This window comes from Dendropsophus ebraccatus, chromosome 8, assembly GCF_027789765.1.
Source record: "Dendropsophus ebraccatus isolate aDenEbr1 chromosome 8, aDenEbr1.pat, whole genome shotgun sequence".
Lineage (NCBI taxonomy): Eukaryota > Metazoa > Chordata > Amphibia > Anura > Hylidae > Dendropsophus > Dendropsophus ebraccatus.
This window is the reverse complement of record NC_091461.1, coordinates 33381466-33391647: the sequence shown is the minus strand read 5'-3', so window position 1 is coordinate 33391647 and position 10182 is coordinate 33381466. Positions and strand designations below refer to the sequence as shown.

At 41.3% G+C, this 10182-nt stretch overlaps 1 long non-coding RNA gene across 1 annotated transcript; it reads right to left on the bottom strand.

Moving 5' to 3' along the window:
* Positions 1 to 5658: 5658 nt before the first annotated feature.
* On the bottom strand, positions 5659 to 6928 carry LOC138798509 (uncharacterized). Its single transcript, XR_011364091.1, has 2 exons — positions 6651 to 6928; positions 5659 to 6032 (listed from the first exon to the last, which is right to left on the bottom strand). It is a non-coding gene; the product is annotated as an uncharacterized lncRNA (long non-coding RNA).
* Between the last annotated feature and the right edge of the window lie 3254 nt (positions 6929 to 10182).

Genomic DNA, 10182 nt, shown 5'->3' with positions numbered 1-10182 from the left:
CCTAGGCACTAAACCTGAAGACGCCCCATCTTTAGTCACCAATTGGCATCATAATTTTCTAGTTTCTGATCATCATATTGATATCTGATCAGTCTTAGGCCGCGTTCCCACATTTACTGTATGTCACCACATGCAGCAGATTCCAGACCCTTATGCAGTAACCAATAGGCGTATGGCCAATAATCCTGGTAATGGCCACATTGAATCACTGATTACAGTAGTCTGCATATTGTCTGAGGGAATTCTCACCACAAGATTGGTATGTAATAGCTCCAGGCGTCACATGTAACACCGCCACAGCAGACCTGACCAATACTGCCATACTGTGACTGGATAACACCGCCATACCAGACCTGACCAATACCACCATACTGTGACTGGATAACACCGCCACAGCAGACCTGACCAATACCGCCATACTGTGACTGGATAACACCGCCATACCAGACCTGACCAATACCACCATACTGTGACTGGATAACACTGCCACACCAGACCTGACCAATACCATTATACTGTGACTGGATAACACCGCCATACCAGACCTGACCAATACCGCCATACTGTGACTGGATAACACTGCCACACCAGACCTGACCAATACCACCATACTGTGACTAGATAACACCGCCATACCAGACCTGACCAATACCACCATACTGTGGCTGGATAACACCGCCATACCAGACCTGACCAATACCACCATACTGTGACTGGATAACACCGCCATACCAGACCTGACCAATACCACCATACTGTGACTGGATAACACCGCCATACCAGACCTGACCAATACCACCATACTGTGACTGGATAACACCGCCATACCAGACCTGACCAATACCGCCATACTGTGACTGGATAACACCGCCACACCAGACCTGAACAATACTGCCAGAAAAACCCAGAACATTTTGTAACATTTTGCTTCTGCCAGACCTGGGTTCAGTGACATTTTATTCCTATGAAGTTCATTGAAGAAACATATTCACTGTTGAGTAATTGTGATCCTTGTGTTCTCAGATATAATGTCATACAGTTTTCTGGCATCATCCATCATGGCTGTCTCACCAGCAGTTGTAGACGACGGCCAAAAGATTGTATATGTACAATATGAGATGGAATCCGTCCCTATCTGAGTGCAGTGTAAACCCGGACCCTGATTTTGTAGAGCTGAGTGGTATGGTGAAGAAGATACAAAGATGTCAATCAGAGACTCAGTGCTCAATTTTATATAACCAAGCATTCTGTGCCATGTATGCCGAAAGGTCACAAATTGAAATAAAGATCAAACAATAAATCTCCTACTGACATCTGTGTGCTGTCACCATACCACTTGACTCTTTTGGTTCACAATTAGGGTTAAAGGGATACTCCGGCAAAAAATCTTTGTCTTTCAAATCAACTGGTTTCATAAAGTTATATTGATTTGTTAAAGGGGTTATCCAGCACTACAAAAACATGGCCACTTTCCCCCTACTGTTGTTTCCAGTTTGGGTGGGGTTTTGAAACTCAGTTCCATTGAAGTAAATGGAGCCTAATTGCAAACCACACCTGAACTGGAGACAACAGTAGGGGGAAAAGTGGCCATGTTTTTGTAGCGCCTTTATGACTTCTATTTAAAAATCTCAAAACTTCCACTACTTATCAGCTGCTGTATGTCCTGCAGGAAGAGGTGTATTCTTTCCAGTCTAATACAATGTAACTTTTAATCAGAAATAAAATAAAAAGGTCAATACAAACCTAGATACCCAAAATCACTGATGTGAACCTCAGAAACTGCACTAGAGACAATACCAAAAGCAGATTGGGAACGTATTTTCTAGACAAGGGAACACACGAAGGGACAAGGTGCACTCTGTCCACTCCTAATATATGATGCTTTCCCTGCCTTTTGGGGTGACCCACCTCCTTAACAGGGTGGCCCCAACCACGGTGACGTTCCCTTCTCTACTCTAAGTGCAGGACAAGTCACAAACAAACACAAAATGTGAAACACACAAAATGGGGTACCACACCAAACAAATAAACAAAATCCGACGCGTGTCACCTGTACAATAATAACAGGATCATCAGGGATACAGTGGTGCATTTTGTGTATCTAGGTTGTATTGACCTTTTTATTTTATTTCTGATTAAAAGTTATGTTTTAGGTTCCCAAGTGCTTCTTTTTTGATTAATTAAACTATTGCCGTTCTATATTAGCACAGGAGTGTGTACATCAGTATAGAGGACGTGACCCCCTCTTTCATTTGATTTGGCTCACTGTGGAATTTGCAGTCTAATACAGCGCTCTCTGCTGCCACCTCTGTCCATGTCAGGAACTGTGCAGAACAGGAGAGATTTTCTATGGGGATTTGCTACTGCTCTGGACAGTTCCTGACACAGACAAAGGTGGCAGCAGAGAGCACTGTGTCAGACTGGAAAGAATACAACATTTCCTACAGGACATACAGCAGCTGACAAGTACCGGAAGACTTGAGATTTTTAAATAGTAGTCATTTACAAATCAATATAACTTTCTGAAACAAGTTGATTTGAAAGAAAAAAAATATCACTGGTGTGCCCATTTAAGTCAGGTAAAGCGTCTTCAGGTGACAGGGGGTAGTATAACATCAGAAAAAAAATCACTTGATTCAGCAGTCTTGAAGGATAAGGCTTCTTTTCCAATGATTTTTTTTTTCCAGGCAATTAAAACAAAGTTATATAACTTTATTGCTTTCATTACCCATGCTGCCCCCCTACCCTTCTGTATTAAAACACATGCATACCTGATCCCTGTCGACCGCCGCTAGCACCATCTTATGTCGATGATGTCCTCACAGTTGGCAGGCCCCACTGTGAGACGTCAGCAAATGACTCACAGCTTGCTCAGCTCCGATTGGCTGAGCAAGCTGTCAGTCATCTGACGCTGCCGACTGAAGAAGAATGAAGTGCTGATGCTGACGGGAGTTCCAGGGACCTGCGGGAGATTCAAACGGAGATGGACCCAGGAGTGAGGGTAAGTTTAAAAAATGTGTTTGCTGTTTTTCTTTTTCCTTTTAGCACCAGACTTGTCCTTTAAAGGGGTAGTTCACCCATTTTTTTTCTTTCAAACCAACTGGTGTCAGAGAAAGTGCCAGAGATTTGTAATTTACTTCTATTTAAAAAAATCCCAGTCTCCCAGTACTTATCAGCTGCTATATGTCTTGCAGGAAGTGGTGTATTCTTTCCAGTCTGACACAGTGATCTCTGCTGCCACCTCTGTCCATGTCAGGAACTGTTCAGAGCAGGAGAGGTTTCCTATGGGGATTTGCTACTACTCTGAACAGTTCCTGACATGGACAGAGGTGGGAGCAGAGAGCACTGTGTCAGACTGGGAATAATTTTATTGTTATTATTATTATTATTTATTTATAGAGCGCCCTTAATTCCAGAGCGCTATACAATAGATAGGGAGTAACGGGCAGAAACAACACAAGATCAAAACACATTACATGAAGGCAAATGGCAGACTGGTACATGGGGAAGAGGACCCTGTCCGCGAGGGCTTACAATCCATAATACACTAATATACAATATATAATAATACACCACTTACTGCAGGACATACAGCAGGTGATAAGTACTGGGAGACTAAAGATTTTCTGATAGAAGTAAATTACAAATCTCTGGCACTTTCTGGTATCAATTGATGTGTTTGAAAGAAAGTAGCTGTGCTTTTTTCTAACTCCTTTAAAACTTTAATTACTTGTACAGTCATTAAGGAGAAGTACGGCAGAAGTCCATTACTTATGGAAAGTTAGACAAATTTCTTGGGGTGCTGGCATTTGTAGTGCGGCTGCCCCCCCCCCCCCCGCACGACAGGCAGACCTCAGACCAGCGGACCACCCCCTCCAAGTACCCCATAGCTTACCCCTGCACAGCCTCTTCCCCCGGTTCCCCCCTGATCCGCACACAGAGGAGATACACATCCTCCTGTGCTGCGGCATCTCCCCGATCTGTCTCTTCTCCCGTACAGCAGCAGCGGAAGAAGAGAGACAGAGCGGGGACACGCCACAGCACAGGAGGATGTGTATCTCCTCTGTGTGCGGATCAGGGGGGAACCGGGGGAAGAGGCTGTGCAGGGGTAAGCTATGGGGTACTTGGAGGGGGTGGTCCGCTGGTCTGAGGTCTGCTGTCGCACGGGGGTGGGGGGGGGTGGTAGCCGCACTACAAGTGTCAGCAGCCCCGTCCTATGCGCCGTGGACAGGGCTGCTGGCACTCCTGAATAAGGAAGTTTTTTTTTTTTTTTTTTTTTTTGGTGGGGGGGGGGGCGGTTGGTCTGGGGTCTACTGTCCTGTGGAGTGGAGGGGGGGGGGGGGAGAGAGAGGGGGCAGCCGCACTACAAGTGCCACCAGCCCCGTCCTAAGCGCTGTGGACGGGGCTGATGGCACTTCTGATAGGGGTAGTTTGGGGGTCTTTAGGTGGTGGGGGTCTTTACTTGGGGGCTGCTGGCACGGGGGTAGCTGCACCACTAGTGCCAGCAGCCCCATCCTATGTGCCGTGGATGGGGCTGCTGGCACTTGTGATAGTTATTCTTACTATGGAATTTCTCCATACACTGCGCCCCTGCTGGACGCTTCATAGGAATTACACCCAGCCCGGTTCGGTTCGTGACATCACTGGTTTTTAGAAAAATTTTAAATCTGCCTGATCTACTAAATTGAGGGAAATAGCACTTTATGTGCATTTCCCATAATTAGTGTATATTAGAAATTTGTCTAACTTTCCATAAGTAATAACATATCAAAAAATACTTTTGGCCGGAGTTGTCCTTTAATAATATTTTTTTTCAAATAATATTCTCATCATGGAAAGTGATCCTGTATCCCCAGGATGGGGACAATTAGGGGATTGGTATTGGTTCAGGATGGGAATACATTACTACTAGAGATGAGCGAACCGGGATTGGGTTTGAGTTGATCCGAACCCGAACGTTCGGTATTTGATTAGCTGGGGCTGCTGAACTTGGATAAAGCTCTAAGGTTGTCTGGAAAACATGGATACAGCCAATGACAATATCCATGTTTTTCACATAGCCTTAGGGCTTTATCCAAGTTCAGCAGCCACCACTAATCAAATGCCGAAAGTTCGGGTTCGGATGGACTCAAGCATGCTCCAGGTTCGCTCATCTCTAATTACTACATATTATTTTACTACAATGTATAATAATAATAACAACAACAATATTATTATTATTATTATTATTATTATTATTATTATTATTATTATTAAATAATAACAAAGGGTGACTTCCCACAGCTATGTCTAATAGTATCTGTATCTAATATAGCAGTTTACTTACAACAGCCAGTACAATGCCGCCTGCGTTCCTTTTATGACAGTGATAATTACTATTTGCATTGTGTTTGTATACCAGTGTGTATAATTATTACTATTTCTACAGTAATTCCACACATCTTGATACAAATAACATGCAAATATTAAACAATAAGAAGAGTGCAGGCAGCAATGTATATGCTATGAAGAAAATATATTAACTATAGATACAATACATTAGACATTAGTAGCTCTGTGTCAATATTACTGGTATAGTAGTATTATATAATATACACAGCTGTCTGTGTGTAATGAATATAGAAAGGAGTATTAGACTAGTAAACACACATCTATATGTACTCTATACATTGAACGTTTATTAAAATTGCCATTATGACAGCTAATAAAAATATATTCACCATTTCAATTGTTATCATAACGTTTTATAAATAAAGGAATACAAAATAAAAACGGAATAAAATGAAGCATTAAAAGACGTATACCACATAACATTGTGCAAAAGCAACATTTATTCCCAGATTCTCAGCAGCGGTTCCATTGTGTCATTGTATTCTTTAGTGTCTGTCTTCTTCCCTAAGAAATGTTGGGAGTAGTTGCTGCAGTGATGAGGAGCTCAGAGCCCCATTTTCCCATGCCTTATGCCTCTTTAATTTGGATTTTCAAAGAAGTATATGCATAGGAAAAAGGAACAATGAGAATTCTGCGCCAATCTAGGACACAAACATAAAATAAAGAGACAGACAGTTATTAACACCTGACAGAATCTAAACATTGACAATATCTTATTAGACATATAACACATAAAAATAATATATCAGAAACATTAGCTATATATTTAGATATCAGTACAATATTATTTTATTGTTATACTTTTATTATATTGTATTATATTATTCACATAATTGCATTAGTTAATATTTTGCTACTTTACTTTTATTATATGATATTGTTATATATTTTATTATATTATTAAAATGACTGCATTGCAAAAATTTTTTTTAACAGATGGATCTTAACATACTTTACAAATAAGCTCATATTATATTTATTATTACTAATTTATTTTTATTTTTTTTTGCATTTTATTGCAAAAAAAAAAAATTAAAAATCTAATTTTGAATATAAAATTAGTAGTAAATGCAGTTATATAATACCAATTACACCTGCAGTTTTTATGTGAAAAAATAAAAAAAATCAAAACAATGGGATAAAGGCAAAAAAAACAACTAACCAAAAATACACAAATGTTAAATTAAAAATAAAAAAAAGTATAATATATTCTATTTCCCTTATAATTGTATATGGAGAGTATAGTCTAGTAGTCTTACCTGTAATAGAGATGTCCTGATGTAAGCAGCACTGACCATACTTCCCAGATTCTGGTATTTATGGTAATTTAGGACCTTGAAGGAATATTACCATAACACTGTAACAGTTATCATGTTCTTAATCAGCTTTCTCCTCACCAAGGTCCTTCCTGCACCTGCAAGACGCTGCGCCATAGAGCTCTGATTGATAGAACTTCCTTGGATGGGGAGTTCTACTATGAATCAATTAGCAGATCTGAGAGCCTCAAATGTAACATGCTGGTATGTACACTATCTCTGTTTTCTACCCCCCAGTACGTCATTGTGCCAGGGTACAGATCGGATTTAAAACAGAAAAAAAAGTTACTTCCAAATGTGTGTTTTGTTCATTTTATCTGTTTCTGTGTCCTTCATTACAAACATGAGTCCGCTCAGACATCAAGGTCTGTTTGCAAGGATCTGCGGCCTTATCATGGCACCTCGGAGACTCCTTACTGGGTGCCAAGGCTAAATGTAATCTGAATCCCTGCTGAGATGTCAGACACAGTGCAGCCTAATATAAACATAAGTAATCCTGGATTTATGATATATGCAATAAGGCACTATACAGTCCACACAATCTTCTATTTCATATACTATGTGGCCTACACAAGTATACAAAATAGTCACCAGGCTATTGGGCAACAATATTTACATATATGGCACAGACTAGTACATACAGCTACAAAGGTAAAGTTATATCAAGTAGTTACAATAGGAAGAATATAAGATTCAATTTAAACCCTTAAAGGGCAACTCCAGCAAATAAATAAATAAATCTTTCAAATCATTTGGTATTAGAAAGTGCCAGAGATTTGTAATTTACTCCTGTTACAATATCTCAAGTATTGCAGTACTTATCAGCTGGTGTACTAGAAAACAAGATTTTTAATAGAAGTAAATTACAAATCTCTGGTATTTTTTGACACCAGTTGATTTGGAAGAAAAAAAATTCTCTGGAATTACTCTTTAAGGTCCTGTTTTATTCATTAATCTACGGCTTTTCTTGGCCACAAATGTGTGCCCGTGAGCAAGATCGGTGCTTGTTTGCTGTGCCTTTTAGAAGTCGCAATGAATCAAGTGGCCTGGTCACACAAATGATCACTGTATTGTTCGTGTAGCCACTTAAATGTATTGCTATTGATCGCACACTCCCTGTTCAAACAGATAGATGAGTGGCCGATATCGATATAGTAAAATCAGCCGAGGATCAGGCTTATGCAAGGGCCGATTATCGACTAAAGGGACATTTCTACCAAAGCTCCTTGCTGATTATTGGCCATGTAAAAGGGCCTTTACTTTCATACAATCATTTGATCGATCAGGATCTCAGTGTTAAGAACCACACCCACCGTTAGATCCATATGGGATAAGTGCATGATGAGTCGTGCTTCATAGACTGCAATGAGATGGATTGAGCACTGAGCCAAGAGTTAGGCACACAGCTGCGTGCTTCTCCCAGTTATATCTACAGATCAGTGGGGAGCTCAGCACTGAGATCCTGAAGTATCTAAACTTTTGGCCCATATGTGCGTCATGTCAAAAAGTTTTCTAAATGACACTTTAACATTTTAAACTAAGGGCCCTATTCCATGGGACGATTATTGTTCAGATGATCATTAAGTCGTTCAAATCTAAACGATAATCGTTCGGTTTAATAGAAGTTAACGACCAAACGAGGAATCGTTGATCGTTTAATAGACCTGGACCTATTTTTATTGTTGCTTGTTCGCAAACCGTTCGCAAATCGTTCGCATTGAATAAGACGTTGTTCGCAGTAGTGACGAACGCAATAGCGACGACAAGACGAACACAAGAACGATCATAAGTAACGATTATCGTTCCATGTAAATGGGTGAACAATTTCAGGTCTTTCGCAATAGCGGTCGTTTGTATCGTTTATCGTTAACGATTATACGAACGATAATTGTCCCGTGGAATAGGGTCCTTACTTTAAACTTTCTGTGCAATCTAGTAAATGTCAGCAGGTGTTTCCATTCTTTTCACATCTATGGTTGCCATCAATTTTCAGCAGATAAGTCAGCCAACAACTCTACTGCCATGTAAATGACCAGGTTAGATTCGTCTAACCTGATGATGGTTTCCCTTTAAGTGGGGGCACACAAAGGAATGCTGGATCATTTGTATTCGCTTCTGTTTCTCGTGAGCCGCTTATCCTCTATGACACAGGGAGATGTGCCACTGTAACCAGCAAAAAGGCTGGGACAAGGGAGACAGGGACAGGAGCAGGAGTCGGGATCAAAATGAGCACAATACAACAAAGATTGAGGTTCACGGATGTGGGGGAATATCCAATGGGATTGCACATTTCCCAGTCTTTTTTTTTTTCTGCGCTGTATTTTTCAATATCAAGATGTCTATCCTGCCATTATTATTACTACCATAAACAGCCAGTGGTGCTGCACAGTAACCAAGCACTTTTCCTACCCTCACAAAGATCCAGTGTTGCCTTAAACTTCTTCTTGGCAAGTTTGGCATCAGGAGGCAGTAATGTCACAGTGAGCAAACCACGGACATCAGAAGGCTGAAGCATCACTAGGGCAATAGCACATCTAGACAGATTATCTTCAGTTAACATAGGGTCCTATTCCATGGGCCAATGGGGGTCCGATCAATAATGTAAACAAGTGCCGCTCGTTTACTGGGACTATTACACGGTCCGATAATCGTTTAGCGAGGGCTGCAGGGACATTGTTACCTATGTCCTTGCAGCCATTGTTTAAACACCATACTTACCTCACCATGCTGCAGGTCTTCTCCTGCGCTCCTTTTCCCTCCCGGTCCCGGGGCGCAGCAGCAGCTTCAGTGCGGCCTGTCTGAGCTGACCGCGCAGCAGTCCTGGCCAGTGATTGGCTGAGCGATCTGTCAGCTAAGATAGACCGCACCGAAGCTGCTGCTGCGTGCCGGACGGGGAGGAAGAAAGAGCGCAGGAGAAGCCCTGCAGCATGCTTAGGTAAAGTATAGTGCTTGTGAAATCGTCGGTTGCCCTCCACGCATCCCCCAATGATTTTAGGTTTGAACCTAAATAAAGGATCAGCCGATGACACGATCTTCAGCTGATCATTGTCTCTATTCCACGGAACGATAATCGGCTGAATCAGGCTGTGTCAGCCGATTATCGCTCCGTGGAATAGGCCCCTTAGTGGATCAGAAATTGGTTGAACTTGAGTGACGCCTCTAGCAATCTGGATTAGAGATGAGCAAACCTTGAGCGCACTCGCGTTCATCTCTAGTCTGGTTACATCACTGGATTACCATTGTCAAGACAACTACAAGGGGAAGGCAAGGTGCATAACAATTGTAAATGTTTTACCCTGGCTTTGTTCACATAAGTTTTCTAATTTGTATATTGAGCGATACAACATAATAGATTGTATATTGCAGTATTGTAAACAAACTCTGACTCCATGAAGGCCGTTTGACTAGCTAAAGAAATTTCCAAAACAGAAGAGACAACACCCCTTCTCCCGACACTGCAGTGACTTACAAAGCC